At 37.9% G+C, this 22825-nt stretch overlaps 1 long non-coding RNA gene and 2 other non-coding genes across 3 annotated transcripts; all 3 read right to left on the bottom strand.

Moving 5' to 3' along the window:
* Positions 1-1903: 1903 nt before the first annotated feature.
* On the bottom strand, positions 1904-3487 carry LOC145113311 (uncharacterized). Its single transcript, XR_013710759.1, has 2 exons — positions 3361-3487; positions 1904-3235 (listed from the first exon to the last, which is right to left on the bottom strand). It is a non-coding gene; the product is annotated as an uncharacterized LOC145113311 (long non-coding RNA).
* On the bottom strand, positions 2693-2831 carry LOC145118193 (small nucleolar RNA snoR136). The gene has a single exon (XR_013713166.1). It is a non-coding gene; the product is annotated as a small nucleolar RNA snoR136 (small nucleolar RNA).
* LOC145118261 (small nucleolar RNA SNORD25) lies at positions 2931-3013 on the bottom strand. The gene has a single exon (XR_013713220.1). It is a non-coding gene; the product is annotated as a small nucleolar RNA SNORD25 (small nucleolar RNA).
* Positions 3488-22825: the final 19338 nt, after the last annotated feature.

Genomic DNA, 22825 nt, shown 5'->3' with positions numbered 1-22825 from the left:
GTTATACCACCAGATAGAGGTGCATAAACCGTTTTTTTTTTCAAACCGAATTGGTTCGGTTCCAATTCAAGAATAGTAAAACCGGTTCAGCCAAAAATCGGTTCGGTTCAAACGGATTCCATCATAAAAAAAACTCGAACCTATCTAAACCGGTTACATCGGTTCAAAACCGGTTCAGTCGGTTCTAAACCGGTTTGATCGGTTAGACTACCGGTTCACCGTTACTAAACCGGTTTCAATGCCTAAAATCTTGAACGGCTGCAAACTGATGGTTCGGTTCTTGAATCGGTTTTGTTCATAGTGGACCGATTCATAGTGAACTGGTTTACCGGTTCGATGACCGATTCGGATTGTTAACCGATTTTTTTGTGCACCTCTACCACCATACAATTTTATTATAAGTATTATTACTTAAAAAGATTTAAGGTATTGCAAATGCTTACCAGTTGAATAAATACATGTAAATGGAAAGTATTTTAATAAAACAGGAAAAAGATTTTAGAGGCTAATTACATGCATCATAGTTTTGTCTAGTGATAAAGTGAGATTTATAGAAGATGCCTAGATACAAAATAAGTTGAATAATGAGCATATTATGCGTCGGCTACAGGTTACGTACCAGAGTTATTTGATAAGTTGTATATTGGGTAGTCTCAATTTTAGGATGCATATGAGATTGGAACGGAGAGAAAAGTTCTGTTTTCATGCTACTATCTCGAGCCCAGGTGTGGGTTCCAGACAAGTCATCTGCCGGAGAAGAGAGTTAATTTTACAGGTTTATTGATTACAGATTATTATCATAAAAGCATTGTAGGGTTGAAAACCTTACTTATCTCACCAAGTTTTCAAACATGGCTCACTCAATTTATATGCATCATAGGTAGCAACGTTAAGGTGAAATTGAAAAGAATAGTGAGTGATTAAAAAGAAAAAAACCAAGAAGCAGACTTCTTAAAAGGATTCAACTTTGGTTCCTTACATCTAAAATCTCAAGTAAGGAGATCACTAGTTGCAAAAAAAAAAGGATTTGTAATCTTATTAATTTTGTAGTTTCATTAATAAAAAAAATTATAATTTTTTTGTTTTCGGTCTTTTTTGTTTGAAGGTTGTTGAGGAGCTTTTGTCTATGCTACAATTAAATTCTCTTCCCAGTAGATATATATACAGGGTTGGCTAACGGCTTTGATCGATGGTCATGAGACCCTTACATTATATGATGTGAAGGTAACATTTGCTACGCATTGAAAATTAATACACATTTTAGGCGGCTTCAAAAAATTAAGCAAATCTATGTTACTAATAAATTCTCTTCCCAATAGATACAGGTTTGGCTAATAGCTTGATCGATGGTCATGACACCTTACATTATATGATGTAAAGGTATCATCTGCTACGCGTTACAAATAAATACACATTTTAGGCAGCTTCAAAAAGTTAAGCAAATCTATGTTACTATTAAATTCTCATCCCAATAGATACAGGTTTGGCTAATAGCTTGATCGATGGTCATGACACCTAACATTATATGATGTGAAGGCAACATCTGCTACACTTTAAAATCAAATACACATTTTAGGTGGCTTCAAAAAGTTAAGCAAACCTATATTACTATTAAATTATCTTCCCAATAGATACACGTTTGGCTAATAACTTGATCGATGGTCATGACACCTTACATTATTTGATGTGAAGGTAACATCTGCTACGCTTTGAAATCAAAATACACATTTTAGGTGGCTTCAAAAAGTTAAGCAAATCTATGTTACTATTAAATTCTCTTCTTAATAGACACAGGTTTGGCTAATAGCTTGATCGATGGTCATGACACCTTACATTATATGATGCGAAGGTAACATCTGCTACGCTTTAAAATCAAATACAAATTTTAGGTGGCTTCAAAAAGTTAAGCAAACCTATATTACTATTAAATTCTCTTCCCAAATTATACAGGTTTGGCTAATAGCTTGATGTAAAAAGTAACATCTGTTACGCTTTGAAAATAATTACACATTTTGTTGGCTTCAAAGAAATCTATGTTACTATTAAAGTCTCCCCAATAGATATAATACAGGTTTGGTCAAAAGCTTGATCAATGGTCATGACACCTTACATTAAGGTCTGCTACGCTTTGAAAATAATCACATTTTAAGTGGCTTCAAAGAGTTAAACAAATCTATATTGCTAATAAATTTCCTTCTCAATAGATATATATAGGTTTGGCTAATAGTTTTATTGTAACATCTGCTACACTTTTGAAAAATTATGTACAATTTAGGTGGCTTCAAAGCAAACATGAACAAACGTGAACTATTTTAGAATATCCCATAGGGAGTTCATCAAAAATAAACATGCATGCTTGCTACTTATGCCAGGTTTCTGTCCATCTGGTCCAGGCCAATTCGGTTGATCAAAAATGCTAGTAAACGAAAAATGCTAGTAAATGATGATAGTTATTTAATGCCATTTTTTAAAGCGATCTATAGTACGAAAACAAAATACGAAATTACATATGTTTATCCTTTAGTTAGGTTCCTTTGTAATTTGCCAATGTTGGAAACCACCTCAAATACGTTAACTAAAAACATTTTTGATTTCAAAAGATTCTAATATACACAACTACGGAATAAATTCGCCCTTGACAACTCATGGATACAAAGACAATAGCAACGAAAAATCACGAAACATTAAATTTAAATGTTGTTTCCCAACGTCCAAATGCTACATTGAAGGTTGCACCGGATAGCGAGGGATACATTTTTCTAGGCTTCACTCCATTCAAATTTGCCAATACTAAATTTTAGCAAATCCTCATTCAAAGTATATAAAGCCACGAACATACACATTAGAAATTGGAATTTTCAAAAACATAGAACTAAAATAACTTCCAAAATTAAATTCATAAGAAGAAAAAAGAAATAGATTGAGGGAAACGAGACTCAGTCCCTTAGATGTTCATAAGTTGCGATCATTTTCGCAAATCATTACAGGTCTGTATTGGCTCATCACAGTCACATATTCCCCAAATTAGAAGAAAAAAAAAACTAATAGTATCGATATTTGTATTGATTGTGAATGCTTTATGTGTCTAACTTCATGAACCTATGTAGCTGCTTAAGTGCTCTCCAATGAAAACCGATTGAAGATTATAAAAATCTAAAACAGCACGCTTCATCTTGCTTCAAGGGAACGAGTCAGACAGAAACTAATAAATTCATGCCGACCAGATTAGCGAAGCCTTGGTTAATTCGAAGGGAAACATAAAAATTGGAAATGGTTACATTTCAATCACATTGAGAGAGAGATCGGGCTATGAAACATACCCTATCATGGTTTAATCAAAAATAATAAGAAGACGATTACCTTCAATATCCAACGGCAGAAAACAGACAGGTGTTTGATAAATCGTAAACCCTAATTGAAAGTTGAGTTTGGGAAGGTGGAGACGAGTTGTTATATAGAGGAAGGGCAACCTGGTTAGATCCGATTGTTGATATAATAGACGGCTGAGATTAACAAACTTGTTTCGATTGGGCCGATTAGGTTAAAGGCCCTTCTGAACGGTTATTTATTTAAGAGATTGAAAATTGAAAAACATAAAAATAAGGTTTTTCATAAAATAATAGTGACATATATACAAAGTCCCAATATTTTCATCAGTTTGACAAGAAAGTCCTAAATTTTATTTTTTTGACAGTAAAGTCTAAATTACCGGCAGTTTTTGACACTTTTACCCTTTTTTCCGGTTAGCCCGATAATTAGGACTTTTTTGTCAAAAAAATAAAGTTTTGGACTTTCTTGTCAAATCGTCAATTACGACTTTACTGTCAAAATAATAAAGTTTAGGACATTCTTGTCAAATCGTTGAAAATATTGGGACTTTAGTGTATTTTCGTAACCTAAGAACTTTTAATTGTGACTTTGTTGCAGCACCACTGTTTTTCTTACAATCATCATCTTTACCCTGACACAATCACGATCAGGAGAAACAAATGCAAAAGAGAGAGCGAGAAAGGGTGAAAAGACTTGTAAAACTTTCTTCTTGCTTCGCCGCCAAATTTTGAACTAAAAAGTGGGGACAAATTATACAAACACAAACAACACATGTCTAGTCAAAAAGATGTGAATATGTAAAATGGAAAGAAGGGCAATTTCGTTTTTTTTTCGGTTTCTTATTTCTCCATTTTGGGACTGCAAAAAACCAACACAACCCTGGTTATTTTTTTTCTTTCTTTCTTGATTATCTCCATTTTTTCAATGTCGGTTTGTTGAAATTAAAAAAAAAACGATTTAACAATAAGCAAACATTAAGGATTTCAACATGATCTAGCTGATTAGAGAAGGTTTAAATAACTCTTATGTTTAAAGAGTATCATACCATTAAATTTCTAACCAAAAAAAGAGATATATACACTAAAGTCCCAATGTTTTCAACAATTTGACAAGAAAGTCCTAAACTTTATTTTTTTGACAGTAAATTCCTAATTGACGATTTGACAAGAAAGTCCTAAACTTTATTTTTTTTTGACAAAAAAAAATCCTAATTACCGGCTGACTGGAAAAAAAAGGGTAAAAGTGTCAAAAACTGCCGGTAATTTGAACTTTACTGTCAAAAAAATAAAGTTTAGGACTTTTTTGTCAAATCGATGAAAATATTGGGACTTTAGTGTATATCCCAATAATAGTAGTAACTTTGGGACACCGCCCAGCTGCATCGGGACGAACGCGACATCAGCTTACCCGACATCGGACTCCTGCCCGACATCGGGCTCACCCCGGCATCAGACCACGTCTGGCATCGGGCTTACCCCGGCACATACACAGCATATCATATACCATAAACATATAACATAGCTGCATCGGGCTTACCCCGACATCGGACCGAAGCCCGGAACACATAACAGATAACATATAAACGAACATACATCGGGCTTAACCCGGAACACATAACACATAACAGATACACTAACATACATCGGGCTTGCCCTGGAACACATAACACATATCATGCATGAATCACAAAACATCAAGCATGCATATACTCTTCTCGGGACCTCCCCGACATCGGACCGAAGCCCGGATCTACTAACAACTAAACGGGCCGACATTGTGGCCTTAGACCCGTTCCTACTAGAAAAAAACTCACCTCTCAAACTGGATGTTGAACTTGTGTGTGAGGAATCTCTGCTGGCTGCTCCCACGACTCCCCGACTAACTCTATACATAATACTTAGTCAGAAAACTGAGAATCCTTCTAAGGGTAAAATGACCATTTTACCCCTGCTCTAACTTTGGACCATATCCAAGGCCCAATTTCAACTAATCTTTCTAAGTCCACTAATGGCCCACTAAAACCCACTAATGGCCCAAATTTCTAAATTGGGCCCAACTTCTCAAATGGGCCTTCCCTAAGCCCAATCATGTCCTTGGTCCAAAATCTGACTTCTCATGGCCCACTAAGGCCCAATTGCTGATAAGTCCAATAGTTGGCCCAAACCTGTGACATCCCCAAAATCACGGCCAGAAAAGACCGGTTTCATTTATGCTTTTAAATAAAATCAGAGTAATCCTTTGATTAAAAGAGTTGCGGAATTCGTTCCCAAAACGAAATATGATAAAAATTTATCAAAGTATTTCATAAATAAATGTATTTTCATTATATAACAAAATCTCGGGATGTCATGTTCCGATACAGACCAAAAGCATAAACAATACAAAATAGACCTTACAACAGTTATATATAACTACAGGTCTACAATCCAAAAATATCTTGACAAAGTCATCCAACTTATGCCTTTGCGCCACTACCTGTAATACAAAGAAACTGAGTGGGTCAGGCTTGGGAGCCTGGTGAGCATATAGGGTTTTCAACCCACAATAAATAATTATATTTAATTTCACCAACCAACAATAACCCGATTACCCATTCCCGTTATCCTCACTTTATGTCCCTAAAACAACAACTATTACAAGGGACCTAATCTAGGATTTTCATCGGGACGGACTTTACTGCAAAGGGGTTTCCTTAACAATAGATGTCCTAAAGGCAACCATGAGGGGGATAGAGTACACCGGTGAGCACATCGTTCACAACACCTACAGGTTATGAGCCTGCTAGTGTTCCATTGGACCGTCTAGAAAGAGTCTGTGGTCGTCATCCATACTCCGCTAGATGACTAGATCAACAACAACATCGAGGCCTCTCATCATTTTATTTCATCACACACCAACTGGCTACCCATGTTCTACCCAACATATTAGCAGATAAAATATATACGTTTATATACAGCTTAAAATCTGTATAAAACATCCATTCAACAACTAGTTCAAATAAACAAATAATATACAAACACATAGCACGTATTTTACAAGAATACTTCATATCTATGTGTTAGAAGAAAACGAATATACACTCACTTGATAAGACGATGATCGGACAGCACCTCGTCTCTTAAAATAATCTTTTCCGATAAAACCGGGATGGTTTTTCTTGAAAACCGGGCTTCTCGCGGGCAGAGTTTCGGCTCGGAAACTTTACTTCTCGGGATCTTCGGGGCTTCGGAACTTGCTTCGGGGCTTGGGAATGATACCGGGGCTTCGGGATATCTCTTGCACGAAAAACGATGCAAAACGGGAGAGAGAGAAGAGAAAATGAACAAAGGAATCGGATGCCCTCGCATTCTATTTATAGGGGCTGAGTCCTCGCATTACGTTGGGCGTAATGCTTCGGTACGCGGGGCGTAATGCTTTGGAAACGTCATCGCTTACGTCATCGGAGCACTCGAGTCCGAGGAGGTTCATGCACCGGAGTACGTTGGGCGTACTCAAAGGTTACGCGGGGCGTACCCTTCGGATAAGTTTTGGTATGTGTGCCACGAACTTCAAAAATTCATAACTTTCGCATACGAGGTCCGTTTTCGACGTTCTTTATATCCACGCGTAGGTGAGATTATGCTCTGCAACTTTCATTTAGACTCCATCGGCAAATTTTGAATTTTATTTTTATTATATTATTTTTAGTAGGCCGGGACAGGAAAACTCCGATATAAAATCATAACTTCTTCATCCGACGTCCGTCCTCGTCTGTCTTTTTACCGTTGGGCTACTAACAATGAGATATTCAATTCTCATTTAGAAAGTTTCGGCTAGAAACCACTCGATCTCAAATTCGAGTATTCGGACTGCATACTGCTAAGCTGAAACTTAGAAAAATCATAACTTCCTCATATGAAGTCAGATTTGGGCATTCTTTTTATGCATGCTCTTGGTTTAACGTATTCTACGACTTTCGTTTAGATTACTAAGGCTAGATATCGCTCTATCTTAAATTCGTATTTTACGTCCTTCAGCGTCGTGTCGGTTCCGTCGCGAAACTTCGACAGGTCATAACTTCTTCGTTATAATTCGGATTTCGGCATTCTTTATATATTCGGAAACCTTGCCACGACCACTACAACTTCCTTCATAGATATCGAGCTTATCTAATATTTTATTTTTACGCTTATTTTTATTTTTAATTTAATTAAGCCACATAATTAAGCATAAAACACATAATACTCAAATAACACATTCTTATTATTTCAAAATGAGTTACAAGGGTTAACCTAGACTTTTACAACAATATTAATGCCTAGCCCAGAAACACGGGCGTTACAACTCTCCCCACCTTAGAATGATTCCGTCCTCGGAATCACACATCAACAAACAAATGCAGATAACGACTCATCATATCACTCTCCGTCTCCCAGGTGAGATTTGGCCCATTCGCATGTTTCCAACGGACAAGCACTAATTCGACCTTCTTACGTCGTAACTTCTTAGTCTTTTGGTCAACGATTGCCTCCGGTTCTTCAATTAACCTTTTGTTCTCATCAATTCTCAACTCCGAAAGTGGAATCATGTCGGGAACTTCTCCCGTGAACTTCCTCAAATAACACACATGAAAAGTGTTATGAATTCCACTCAGTTCTTCTGGTAGTTCGAGCTTGTAAGCTTGGTTCCCAATCCTCTAAAGAACTTTAAACGGTCCAATAAACCTTGGACTTAACTTTCCCCTTTTTCCAAACCTTATAAGTCCCTTCCACGGCGAGACTTTAAGCAAAACCGAATCTCCAACTTCAAAAGTCATCGGTCTTCTTTTCTTGTCAGCATAGCTCTTTTGACGATCCTGAGCTGCTAACATTCTCTCCTTAATTATTTTCAACTTTTCAGCAGTTTGATGGACTATCTCCGGTCCCATAACCTGCTTTTCTCCAGCCTAAAGCCAACAAGACGGCGTGTGACACTTCTGTCCGTAAAAAGCTTGATAAAGTGTCATCCCAGTTACCTTGGAATTCCAGGGTACATGCTCTCAACATATCTTCAAGTGTTTGTATCGTTCTTTCGCTCTGACCATCAGTCTGTGGATGGTAAGCTGTACTCAAACACAACTTGGTACCCAATTCCTCTTGTAGACTTTTCCAAAACCTTGAGGTGAAACGGCTGTCACGATCCGATACAATCGTTAACGGAACACCGTGAAGCCTCACAATTTCCTTCACGTAAGAATTTGCAAGCTTATCCATAGACCATTTCTCATTGGCGGCTATGAAGTGCACACTCTTAGTGAAGCGATCAACGACCACCCAAATCATGTCGTGACCATTCTTTGTTCTGGGCAGTTTAGTGACAAAATCCATAGCAATGTCTTCCCATTTACCCATAGGCACAGGTAAAGGTTCTAAACTCCCATATGGTTTCTGATGTTGTGCCTTGACTCTCGCACAGGTCACGCACTCCGCCACATACTTCGCAATGTCGAGCTTCATCGTCGGCCACCAGTAATAGGGTTTCAGGTCCCTATACATTTTAGTGTTGCCCGGATGAATTGAGTACATGGTTTTGTGAGCTTCTTCCATCAGAAGATCTCTTATTCCTCCTGACTTAGGTACCCAAATACGATCTTGGAATACCTTCAGTCCATGACCGTTTGTACCGAACACCAACGTTTTGCCTAAACGTTCCTCCTTCCGGTCATTCTTTTCAGAAGCTTCTTCTTGAGCTTTCTTTATACTCTCCACAATTGTTGAGACAACTTCTATTCTCAACGCTCTTAGCCGTTTTCTCTCAAGATTGACTTTCCGACTGAGAGCATCAGCAACAACATTGGCTTTACCGGGGTGGTAAAGTATCTCACAGTTGTAGTCCTTAAGTAATTCTAGCCAGCGTCTTTGCCTCATATTCAATTCGTTCTGATTAAAGAGATATTGGAGACTCTTATGATCAGTGAAAAGTTTGCACTTCGAGCCATAGAGGTAATGTCTCCATATTTTCAGAGCAAATACTACCGCTGCCAACTCCAAATCATGAGTGGGGTAGTTCTTTTCGTGCTCTTTCAGCTGTCGAGACGCATATGCTATCACCTTTTCTCCATATTGCGTACTACCCTGTTAAGCTACTTTTCCCATTAAGCACTTAATACTCAACTCCAGAGGCTATAAGTACAAATCCAAGTCCTTTTCAACGTCCTAATCCATAAAGTCGATCACTTGGTGGCTTGCAACCAAATGAGCCCAAACATAGAATAATAGCAACTAACTCCATGAAAATGGCTAGATCTCATGCATGGTTACATAAATGCCTTAAAGGTTGAAACTTTACTGCAAAAGGAATGCTTTGAGCTCCAAGGGTGGCAACCCTAAGCTCAAAAATGAAGATGCATGATAAAGATCCATCCTTTGGACCTATAAAGGTCCACGGCTCCTTAATCCTAGATCTAAGCTTCTAAGAGGAAAAGTGGAAGCTTTATACCTCCTTTGAGTGCCAAAAGATGAAATAGCCCCAGATCCTTGAGTTCAAGATACTCAAGTTCTTATTCTTCAACTCCTCTTCTCTTCTTCCAAGCTTTTCGTCACAAAAAATGAGCTCAAAAGGTCAAATACACACAACAATGGAGTATGAGGGCGTATTAGGGTTTTCTGAGGGTGAGGGACTGGTGAGGAGGCCAGGGTGGCTATAATGGGGTATTTATATGTTTTAAACCCTAAAAATTAGGGTTTTGGCACCTGCTCACGTATGCTGCGCGTACTCCTGGTACGCTGCGCGTACGTGCGCGCGTCCCCCGTATCCAATGTGTGCGTCTACGCCCCGCGTACGCCAGGTTACGCCCAGCGTACGACTTATGGGCAACCCAACTGTTTGGCCCACTTTGCTAAGGTCCACTCCAAAATCCACTTGTCCATTATTAGTCCAGTTAACAATTATTAATTACTTAAATTAAATAATACCTCAAGAGACGGATGTTATAATTCTCCCCCACTTGAATCAAACTTCGTCCTCGAAGTCTGCTGCATCCGGAAACAACTCCGGGTAGTGCTCCCCCATCTCCTCATCGGGATCCCAGGTCCACTCCGAGCCCTTGCGGTGCTGCCATTGCACCTTCACCAGCTCCACCCTTTTTTCCTCATCTCTTTCGTCTTCCCGTCGAGGATAGCCACTGGTCTCTCGATGTAGTTCAGGCTATCATCCACCTGAATGTCCTCTAAAGGTACAACTACTGACTCATCCACTAAGCACTTCCGCAACTGAGAAACGTGAAAAGTGATGTGGATCTGGCTGAGCTCTGCTGGAAGGTCTAACCGGTAAGCAACCCGACCCACCCGGCCCAAAACCCTAAACGGACCGATGTACCTGGGGCCCAACTTGCACCGCTTCCGGAACCGGATGACACCTTTCCAAGGTGACACCTTTAGGAGGACCATGTCGCCTACCTGGAACTTCAAATCTGAACGCCGCTTGTCGGCGTAACTCTTTTGCCGACTCTGAGCAGTCTGGAGCCTGCCCCGGACCTGCTGGATCCTCTTTGTGGTCTTGAGTACTACCTCTGTACTCCCTATGACCCACTGACCAACCTCACCCCAACAGATTGGGGTCCTACACTTCCTCCCGTAGAGCATCTCGAAGGGAGCTCGGTCTATACTAGCGTGGTAACTGTTGTTATACGAAAATTCCGCTAACGGAAGATACGTATCCCAACTGCCACCGAAATCCAAAACACATGCACGAAGCGTGTCCTCGAGAGTCTGAATCATCCTCTCGCTTTGTCCGTCAGTATGGGGGTGGAAAGAGGTGCTGAAGTGGAGACGAGTACCCATCTCGTCGTGAAACCGCTTCCAAAATCTGGAAGTAAAACAGACATCTCGATCAGACACCACCGAGACAGGCACTCCATGTTGCGCCACTACCTCTCGCACATAAATCTCGGCCAATTTCTCAGCCGATATGCTCTCCTGGATCGGGATAAAGTGAGCACTCTTGGTCAAACGATCCACGATGACCCATATCGCATCAACCCCATGTGCGGTTCTGGGAAGCTTAGTGATGAAATCCATAGTAATGTCCTCCCACTTCCACACGGGGATGTCTAATGGTTGTATCTTGCCGTGAGGCCTCTGGTGCTCTGCCTTGACCTTCCTGCGGGTCAGGCATCTCTCTACATACCAAGCTACATCCCGCTTCATGTAGGGCCACCCGTAATCGGGTCGAAGATCTCTGTACATCTTCGTTGCCCCAAGATGGATGGAGAACCTCGACTTATGGGCCTCATCCATCAAAACCTGTCGTACCCCGCCCCAATACGGAACCCAGACCCTCCCATGCAAGGTCAACAACCCCCGACTGTCATAATCAAATGAGGCCACCCGACCCACAATCCTCTCGCACTTCTGACGCTCTTCCTTTAGGCCCTCCACATACGCCCCTCTAATCTGCTCCAACAATGGAGTTATGTAAGGGTCGAAATGTTGTAATTAGTCGAAGTATGTTTTGTACCCTTCGAATATTTTGTAATCTATTTTACTAGGGCATTGTATTAGAAGCTTAACGCATAGTCCTTAGTATATTTTTTGTACGCTTTCCTCTCCTATAAATAGGAGTGTTTACTAGAGTCATAAAGACGAGTCTTTAAAGGATTGTCATTTGTACTCTGTAAAACTTGAGAGCATAATAGAGCTGAAACAAGATCATATTTACATCTGTGTTCAAATCTCGCAATCTTACTTTGATCATTAAACTCTGATTCATTACATACTCGATTCATAGCTTCATCAATTGGTATCAGAGCAGGAATCATATCTCTGATCTGATTTTCATCTTTTCAAAAGTTTTTAAATCAACTTTTTGGTTTAAGAAATTCCGCACTTTTTGAAAGTGAAAAATTCATTGGATCTAAGTCTGTGATTCGATTCTGCACTTGAATCATTGAATCGAGTGTTCTACTAGTGATTCTGATTTGAATCATATAGTTTGTTGTCAAATTCTCAAAGTTTCTTCAAAAATTCTCAAGGAATTGTTCCGTACATCAATGACGTCTTTCAATCTTAATTCCATGACTTCATTTTCTCATCTTCTAGGATCATCCACCAAAATTCCTATGCTAATCCCTGAGTATTACGATCAATGGGCTGATCGTATGCAGGATTATCTCAACGGATTGGATGAAGAACTGTGGAATTGCATTTCTGGCAATCTCAATCCACCAATGAATGTTCAACCAATTGGATCATCTTCTGGAAGTTCCGAAGTTGAGAATCAGTCTGATCGTCTGAAAAAGCTAGAGAAGAGATACGTGAGAGAGCTAAGAGGTGCTTTGCCTCCAGTTGTTTACAACTATGTGAGGAGTTGTACAACTGCAAAGGAGATCTGGAACAATCTCAAGGAGAAATTTCAGGGGAGTGAGAAGACAAAAGTTATCTCTGTGAAGCAATGCTTAGTGGAACTGAAGGACTTCAGACAGAAAGATGGTGAAACGATTGAAGTTTACTACGATCGTCTTAATGAATTAATCTATCGATGCAATCGATATGGTATCACCAGATCAGCCATGGAGTTCAATTTAATTTTCGTTATGGGTCTTCGTAAGGAGTGGCGTAGTGTGAGTATGATGGTTAAGAATCAACAGAGCTTTGATACGTCAACTTTGAATGACTTGTACAATCAGCTGAAGTCTCATGAAAGCGAAGTGAACGAAATTGCTGAAGAATCAAAGGCAAGTTTGGGAGGTCCACTAGCTTTGGTTTCGAAGATCTCTAAAAGGGAAGCTGAGAAAGATGTTTCGGACGAAGACGAAGGGTTTATCATGAATTCAGATGATGAGGCGATTGCTTTCTATTCAAACAATTGTGTGAAAAAGTTCTTCAAAAAGCCATTCAATCCGAAGGCAAAGTCATCTGAGACAAAAGGGAATTTTATGAGGAAAAGTGTTGGGGATGAGAAGAAGAAGGAAGAGAAGAAAGATACGAAGTTTGTTGAGGGAAAAACAGAGAAGAAGTTAAAGGGAGATGCTGGGATTGATTGTCATTATTGCAACGGGGCTAATCATTTAGCTAATGATTGCATGCTAAGGAAGAAAGATGAGAAAAAGAATAAGACGAAGGATGAAGCGTACTATGTGGAAAAGTTAGAGGAGGTGCGTGCGAAGGCAAAGAATCTTTCATTAGTTGCTCGTGGTGAACAAGAAGAAGATGGAACTTATCAAATTTGGTCATCTGGATCAGATGATGAGGAGATGCGAAATCCAACCCACGGAGCAATGTATGCAAAGATGGAAGACGATTCAGATGAGGAGGAATACGAAGTTCATGGGAGATGCTTCGTATCAAAAGCTGCTGACAAATCTCCGATGACCACGAAGGTACGTAATATTCTTGAATCTTTCAATATTCCAGTACATGCTTATAATTCCGAATTAGTATCTTTCGATGAAACTGTTACTTATTTTGATTCAATTGTGGTATCTGCTAGCAATGAGGCCAAGAAGCTGTCTATGCAGTTGCTAGAGACACAGAAGAAACTAGATTCGAAAATTACTAATATAGATTGTTTAGAACTTCAAATAACTAATATCATGGTGGATAGGGATAACTTGTCTAGTGAATCGAAACTGTTGTTAGCCCAGAGGAACATTTACTGTAATTCGGCTAAAAGATTGTATGGGAAATTAACTGAACTACATCATTCATGCGAAATCAGTAAAGAACAACATAGAAAATTGCTGCCATTTTTAGCTTATGAAAGAGCTACAGTAGATAACATTTCGTATGACTGTGAAAAAGAAATAGCTGATTTTAACAAAGTTCCAAATGATAAGTATAGATATGGAATAGTCAAAGTAGATGAATGTCTTGATTCGACTGAATTGGTTAATATTGTAAATGACACTTTGACTAAGTCTGAACAAATTCACATCTTGAAAAAGACTGAGAATTCAACATCTGATTCTCAATCTAATTTTGCTGATATTGAGGATAATTCTAACAATATTAGTGAAATCAGTGAGATTGAGGATGTTGATTGTTCTCACTTGTCTATTATAAATGTTGCATCATCATTTAAAGGAAAAGAAAAAGGTAAGGATTTGTTGGTTGAGATTGACACTGATCAACCCTCAACTTCGAAAGTTTGTGATGTGGATTTTGAGGAAGTCAAAGACAGCCAAACAGATGATAGTGATGATGAAGAAGAAAAGAATATTGAGAAGGAAAAGGAAACTACAAAAGAAGAGGCAACTCCTCAAATAGTAGTTGATCAAGTGTATGGAGATACACAAAAGTTCGAAAAAGTAATGAATGAAAAAGGTGAACACTATCTTGAAACAAATAGAGTGGTTTATCCAAATTTCAAATGTACAGATAATGTCATTTTTCCAAATCAAGTTTTCGTAACTACTGGAAATGTTGAAAATATCAAACCCGAATTAAAGAAATTAGTTGAGAAGGATAATTCAAAAACAACTGATGAAGGCTTTTTCGCAAACCAAAACACAGTTGAAAACAACTTAACAAATAATTCATATGTGTTTCAACGACAAAAACCACAAAGTCAATGGGTTGAAAAATCAAAAATTGAAAAAGAGAATACAAAACATGTTGAAAAGGAAAATGAAAAAGTTGTCAAACTAAACTCTAAGGAATTTAAAGATCAAATTGACAAATTTTCGAAGGAAAACAACATTTCAAAACGACAAGCAAGAAAGAAAATATTTTGGCAAAATATTGAGTCTCAAAAATTGTCTGAATCACAATCAACCAAAAATGTTTTCAAAGCTAAAAATTCTTCTTTTTCAACAAAAACTCAACATTCATCTCAATCCATTCATACAAGGTCTGAAGAGAATAAGCAACCAAAGTTTTCGAAAGTTTCTGACACTAACAAATCAAGAGCATTTTCAAATAAATCTAATTCAAATCAACAAGTCTTTAAAAATCAACATTTTAAATAAACTGTTGATACATCATATGCTCATCCCAAAGTTAATTTTGTTCCTCAAAAGCCAAATTTTCCTAATCATACGAAGAAACAAACACTAAAGGCTTCGCATGAAAAAGGCATAACTTCAAGGAAAAATATAGATCACTGGCTCGAAGGACGAGGAAAAGTTTATCAATCCAACAAATACTCAGAAAAACAAATCAACGAAGCTTATGAAAAGTATGTCAATACTTCTTCGAATGGAAGTTCATCCTCAAAAGATTCGAACATCTCCATCAAAGCTTGGAGACCAGTCACAAAAGCGAAGACAGTTCAGTCACAAACTCAAAATGCGAAGGGTAAAGTCAGTGAACATCCGAAACCAACAAAATGTTATGTTTCGGTTCCTACAAATGATGATGTGGACATTATTGATAGTCTCAAAACTAAAGTTTGTGACTGGGTCAAAAATTCTTCATTTAATTCCATGTTGAAATCTAATTTCCAAGGACCCAAAAAGTCTTGGGTACCTAAATTTTTCCACTGATTGTAGGTACTATGTGACGAGCAATATGATAACAAGTGGTACATTGATAGTGGTTGCTCTCGTCACATGACTGGGAAGAAGGAAAATTTACGAGATTTTCGAAGTCTCAAAAATGTTGGAGTAGTAAAATTTGGGAACAATCAAAAATGTCAAGTCAAAGGATATGGGAAGATCACAAATGGACAATTCACAGTGAATCATGTTGCATATGTTGAAGGTCTTCAACATAACTTGATAAGTGTTTCTCAACTTGTTGTGGGCACTGGCAATCAAGTTCTCTTTAACGAAGAAGGAAGTATTATTTCGAATGTCAACACAAACGAAGTATTACTGAAATCCAAAAGGAAAGGTGACATGTTCACTCTGGACATCAATCCTATTATAGGCAAACCTGTTGTATGCCTTCTTTCGAAAGCCACATCTGATCTAAGCTGGCTATGGCATCGAAGACTTTCACATCTCAACTTTCGAAACATCAATAAACTGGTGGTACAAGATCTGGTAAGAGGTTTACCTGTACTTAAATTTGATAATGATTCTTTATGTGCAGCTTGTGAAGTAGGCAAGCAACATAAACAAGGTCATCCAATAACGATAGATTCGAAAATTGTTGCACCTCTGGAGCTTTTACATATTGATTTGTGTGGTCCTTCGACTGTTTCAACTCTCAACAAGAAACGGTACATTTTAGTTATTGTTGATGATTTTTCCAGATTTACGTGGGTTTATTTTCTCAGGCTTAAATCCGAAGTTGCACAAATCATGATTGATTTTATCAAAAAGATGGAAACGACATTAAAGAAGATTGTTCGAAAGATCAAGAGTGATCATGGAACTGAATTTAAGAACAATGTTCTTGATTCATTTTTGGTGGACAAAGGGATTTCACATAATTTTTCATCTCCTTACACACCACAACAAAATGGTGTTGTAGAACGAAGGAATCGCTCACTGTACAAAGCAGCAAGAACCATGTTGGCATATGCGAATTTACCTCAATATCTTTGGGCTGAGGCAATATCCACTGCATGTTTTACTCATAACAAATCTTTCATACACAGGCGTTTTAATATTACACCATACGAAATTTTGAATAATCGTAAACCTAATGTGAAATTCTTTCATGTTTTCGGATGTAGGTGCTTTATTATGAATCTCAGGGATCATCTTTCGAAATTTCAAGCAAAAGCTGATGAAGGGATTTTTCTTGGATATTCACACAATTCTGTCGCATATCGTGTGTTAAATAAGCGAACAAGAAAAGTGGAAGAAACTTTCAATCTTACATTTGATGATTACTATGTTAAACAAAATGAGCATAAATTTGCAAATCATCCAATTTTACAAGACACACAAGTTGAAACTGAATCTTTACAAATGGATGATATTGATTATGATTTGATTTTTGGAATTTCAGATCATGCAATCGATGCTGAAATTCATGCTCCTGATAATCACATACCAGAATTTGTGAAGTTTACTGATGAATCAACATCAACTCCTCAAGAAGGCGAAAGTATGCAAAATAATCCAGTGGAGGGGGAGCACTTGGATTCGAATACTTTAAATGACGAAGTGCATTCTTTCGAGGGGGAGAAAGAAAGATTGAATGCTAATGTTGAGGGGGAGCCTAGAGTTGAGGGGGAGCATATAGAAAATATTGCAAATAATAATGATTTTGATGATGTTTGTTCGATTGCAGGTTCTGAGAATGATGATATATACGAAGATGTTCCTTTGGAATTTGATCCAGCATATCCACCAATGGAAAAATGGACACGAGATCATCCGAAGGATCAAGTAATTGGGAATCCACAAGAGGGAGTTTTAACAAGAGCTCAAATTCGTGCAAAGAATGAGGTATTGAATACTCATCAAGAATTTTGCATGTTCAATGTTTTCATATCTAAAATTGAACCAAAAACAATTAAGGTTGCAATGGAACACTCACATTGGGTTGTTGCAATGCAATCTGAATTGTCTGAATTTGAACGAAACAAGGTTTGGCGATTAATTCCTAAACCTGAAAATGTTTCGATTGTCGGGTTAAAATGGATTTTCAAAAATAAAACTGACAAAGATGGAAACATTGTTCGAAACAAAGCCAGACTTGTTGTTAAAGGATATTCACAACAAGAAGGAATCGACTATGAAGAAACTTTTGCCCCTGTCGCAAGACTCGAGGTTGTTCGAATATTTCTGGCATATGCAGCTCATAAAGATTTTGATGTTTATCAAATGGACGTGAAGTGTGCATTTTTAAATGGAGAGCTTGAAGAGACTGTTTATGTGGAACAACCCCCAGGTTTTATTAACGAAGAATATCCAAATCATGTTTATATTTTAGATAAGGCAGTTTATGGTTTAAAACAAGCACCAAGAGCATGGTATGCCACTCTAACTTCGTTTTTGAAACAATCTAAATTTAAACAAGGATCTCTTGATGCCACATTATTTCGAAAGAAAGTTGGGAATCATCTAATGCTTGTTCAAATTTATGTTGATGATATTATTTTTGGCTCAACTGATCCTGCTTTGTCTAAGGAATTCGAAGATTTGATGAAAAGTAAGTTCGAAATGAGCATGATGGGCAAAATCAATAATTTTCTTGGATTGAATATTCGTCAAAACAGAAATGGAATTTTCATCAATCAAGAAAAATATACGAAGAATCTGCTCGAAAAGTTTGGATTGACGAATAACACGAAGTTACGTGTTCCAATGGCAACAGGCATAAAGTTGACACCGTCGTTAGATAAACCAGCCGTTGATATAACTCTTGATCGAAGCATGATTGGTTCATTACTTTATCTCACAACAAGTAGACCTGATATCATGTTTTCTGTGTGTAATTGTGCCAGGTATCAGTCTAATCCACGAGAGCCACATCTCACTGCTGTGAAGAACATATTTCGTTATCTTAAAGGAACAATTTCGTTAGGATTGTGGTATCCTTCGAAAACTGGATTCTTCGTCCAAGCATATTCGGATGCAGACTTGGGTGGTTGTAATCTTGATCGAAAAAGTACGAGTGGTGGATGTCAATTTCTTGATGGCAAATTGGTGAGCTGGTAATCGAAAAAGCAAACATGTGTATCAATCTCAACAGCTGAAGCAGAATATGTGGCTGCTGCTGCTTGCACTTCACAAATAATATGGATTCAAAGTCAATTACGTGATTATGCAATTAATATGAAAAAGATTCCATTATATTGTGATTCTCAAAGTGCAATACGAATTTGTCATAATTCTGTGCAGCATTCGAAGACTAAACATATAGCTCTTCGTTATCATTTTATCAAGGATCACGTGGAGGATGGGAATATTGAAGTACATTTTGTGAAAACAACTGATCAGTTAGCTGATATTTTCACAAAGGCATTAGATGAAAAATCTTTTGTGCGAATTATAGAAGGACTTGGAATGATCGATGGAAATTCTGTTCCATGCGAAAAAGAAGAATGATGGGTGACAAAGCATGAATCAGAGGCGCTGAATAAAAGATAACGCAAAATCATTCAGCATTCAGCGGTTACTGTTCATAGTCAACGCTTCGACCCCTTCGAATTCGCACGTTTGTCACTTATTTTAAGGGATGATTCAGTGGTTACTGTTCATAGTCAACGCTTCGACCCCTTCGAATTCGTATATTAATCACTTCTCAGTGAATGATAAAATTTCGTGTTTTGCAACAAGTATTATTTCAAATTTTCGAAAAATTCAAAAAGATTTTCTTTTGTTTTTGTATTTCAAATTTTCGAAAAATTAAAAATCCAAAAAGATTTCTTTTGTTTTGTATTTCAAATTTTCGAAAAATCAAAAATCCAAAAAGATTTTCTTTTGTTTTTATCTTTCAAATTTTCGAAGAATTAAAAATCCAAAAAGATTTTTTTGTTTTGTATTTCAACTTTTCGAAAACTTCAAAACAACAAAAATATTTTCAGTTTTATTTTGTTGCAGAACATCATGAAGATATAAGATGGAATATGTTTGCAGTTCTAGGGTCAGGTAAATTTTTTCGTATGAATTGATCAATAGTTTTCGCATTTTGAACTGGTTAAGTTGTCCCTAGAAGCATGCTCCTGCATGTTGTCCAAAAGCCTCCAATGACTCAATGTGTGTGTACGAAAGCCTTAATGAAATTCTTCATACGAAAATTTCTTCCCAATCAGGCTTATATTCACATTAGTCTCTGAGATACCTGACTCTTCTCAAAATGAGTTAAGAGTTTCCTGTTTGGTCCAACAATAACAGAGGTACTTTTCGTGTCTTAAATCCATCTTTTTCACCCAAAAGTTCTTACACGATCACACACAAAGACATATGTCCGAGAGGTCTTTGATCAAACCAATCGAGACTTAGACATATCAACAATCTGTGTTAATGATCTTACATCATGAGACCGTGATGAAAGTGAAACCCAAATTTCTTGCAAATTAAGGAATTAACGGGGAACTATGTTCCAGATTTTACAACACTTTTGTTTCTGTACCCAAATTTGAAACTCCAAATCATATTCATTTCGAATGAGTGGTCTTGATCAAACATTCGAAACCCACGATGTTTGTTACCCAACAAGATCCAGCACATAATTTTTTTTTCTTGAATATGATTTCAGTGTGAGTTTCATTCGAATGTTCTCGTCATGTTAAAATTTATCAAAGCCAACTTGTCACTGACTACACTGGTCAAACAAGTAATTTCTGTTACAATTTCTCACCTTATGTTTAGGTTGACATGTAACGAATTTTTTTTTACCCACGAAGCCTAATAAAAAGAAGCCCTTTGATACTTATCAATAAGTATTCGATTGTAATTCACGGGAACCCACACAAGCGATTGATCATTTCTCTTAATGATTAATGAAGTAATCTTTGCCCGGGATTTAATCTGCTTTTGTGTCAATGGTTTGACATCACATTATCCCATATTTTTCTTATATTTGTTTCTCGTCTATATTCTTTGGAACACTACACTCACGAAATCCTTGAGGTTCTGAGTAATACCAACTCAGGCTGATGATTTCGAACTTCTGGCGTATGACTTCGCTTTTCAACCCAAAAGTGAAAGAGCCTTGCTTCCATACGAAGAGTCATAACGGTTACAAATCAACTTAGGGATAACAATACAGGCTGTCTACATATGATGTATGGTATTATGTCCGGTTCTCAAGGAGATGTGACAGTTACTTTTTGACGCATGGCTACTTTTACGCAGTAATGGTCCGATTTTCAAGGTGCCACGTCGGATCTCATTAAATGCATCCTGCTTCAAATTCAAAAATCAGGGTTACATATAAAAGGGGATTCAAGGGTTAATTTTCAGTTTACGCGATGAAAACAAACAAATTTCTAGATTCTCTGTTCATCATCATCCTCAAACCCTAACAATGGCGACTTCTGCTCATGTCGATTCTCATACCACTGAAGATGCTTCTTCATTCCCGATCATGAAGATTCAGGCTACAAACTACTTCTTGGAGGGTGAAGTTTCTCAGTACCCAGAAGAGATGAAGATGCTAATCGTTGCTTTGAAGAATTCTGTTTTGTCAAAGGCGATGTTTAACTCTTTCTCGGTTCCATTATCCTGGCTTTCACAGGCAGGATCAACTGCAACATACAACAAAGCTTCTGATACGATCACTTTTCATCTTGTGAACGACAAAAATGTCAGGTTATCCAAGAAAATTTTCTGTCAAATTCTTGATATCCCGAATACGCCTCCATATGTTGTTGTTACTTTTCCCCAAATTGTTCACATGTTCAATGAGATGGGTTATCAGCCACCATTGTCCAAGATAAGTGATTTTAAAAAGTCTAGTCTTCCACGACTCTGGAATTTCCTATTTGGGATCTTTCTAAGGTGTTTAACTGGGCGTTCTGCTGGTCTGGATAAAGGAAGGATGGAATTGTATGCCATGGTAGCTGGTATATATTATGATCTTCAAGTCGATTATTCTACTCAACTATGGAAGGAATTTCAAAAAGGAGTAGAACACACGAATGCCACTCACGGTATTTCGTGTGCAAGATACTGGAGTCTGATTCTGCAACATTTTTACAATAAGGAAGCAATTTTGGTGCCCAATGATGAAGAAAGAGCAGTTTTCCAACCATACCACTGTCCGAAGGATGTCACTGATAATGCTGATATTTTCCATCAGTTGCTAGAATTCCAGATGCTATGCTTAAAAGAGTTAATTCTTCGAACTCTGTCTTGGTAGCATATTTGCAGACCATCGATTCTACAATTGAAACTGGCAAACTCCTGGATATCGATGAAGCCAAATCCAAGAAGTCGAAGAATACTGAAACTGATTCAAAATCTTCGAAATCTCCGAAGAAGAAGCCTGTGGTTGTTGAAGTATCTGTTACTGAGACCCAAGTGATTGAGCCTATCATTGCAGAAACTCAAGAGAATGTCAATATTCCTTCGAAGACTGGAATTTTTCGAAGGATCAAAATGAAGTCTACCCATAAACGCAAGTCTCCTACACCACAAATGATTCGAAAACCCCAAATTACACATCAAGGTGTGCTAATTAGAGAGGTGCCAGCACCGGTTTCTCCAGTGTCCAAGAAAAGAATGGCTGAGGATATGGCCAAACGATTTTCCAAGAAGAAAAAAAGGAAGACTTGAAAGCTGGTGATTACCACTGAGTCCACTAAAGACGATGACGAACGAATTCCTGAAACTCCTATTTTTGCTCAGACTTCGACTCCTGAGAAAATACTCATCATTCCACCCGAAGATTCGATTACCAAATCAGTTCCTGAGGAGGTTCGAACTTCCGGCATCCCTGCACACGTATCTGATACGGATGCACATGTCAATATGGGTGAAGACAGTTCGAAAAACGCAGCTTCAGGTCATACTACCTCTACTTTTGAACATATTATTTCGTTACCATTATCCACTACTCCTCTCACATCAACTACACATTCCCCAACATTCGAACATATTCTTGATCAACCTTTTACTTCCATTTTTTCTTCACAATCTACTGAGCCACCCAAATCAACTTCTCCTATTCAAGACACTACTTTTATGGAGACA

The sequence above is a fragment of the Lactuca virosa genome, chromosome 5 (genome assembly GCF_052849685.1).
Source record: "Lactuca virosa cultivar CGN04683 chromosome 5, Lactuca_virosa_CGN04683_v6, whole genome shotgun sequence".
Lineage (NCBI taxonomy): Eukaryota > Viridiplantae > Streptophyta > Magnoliopsida > Asterales > Asteraceae > Lactuca > Lactuca virosa.
The sequence above is the reverse complement of the archived record's forward strand: the minus strand, read 5'-3'. Positions and strand labels throughout refer to the sequence as shown.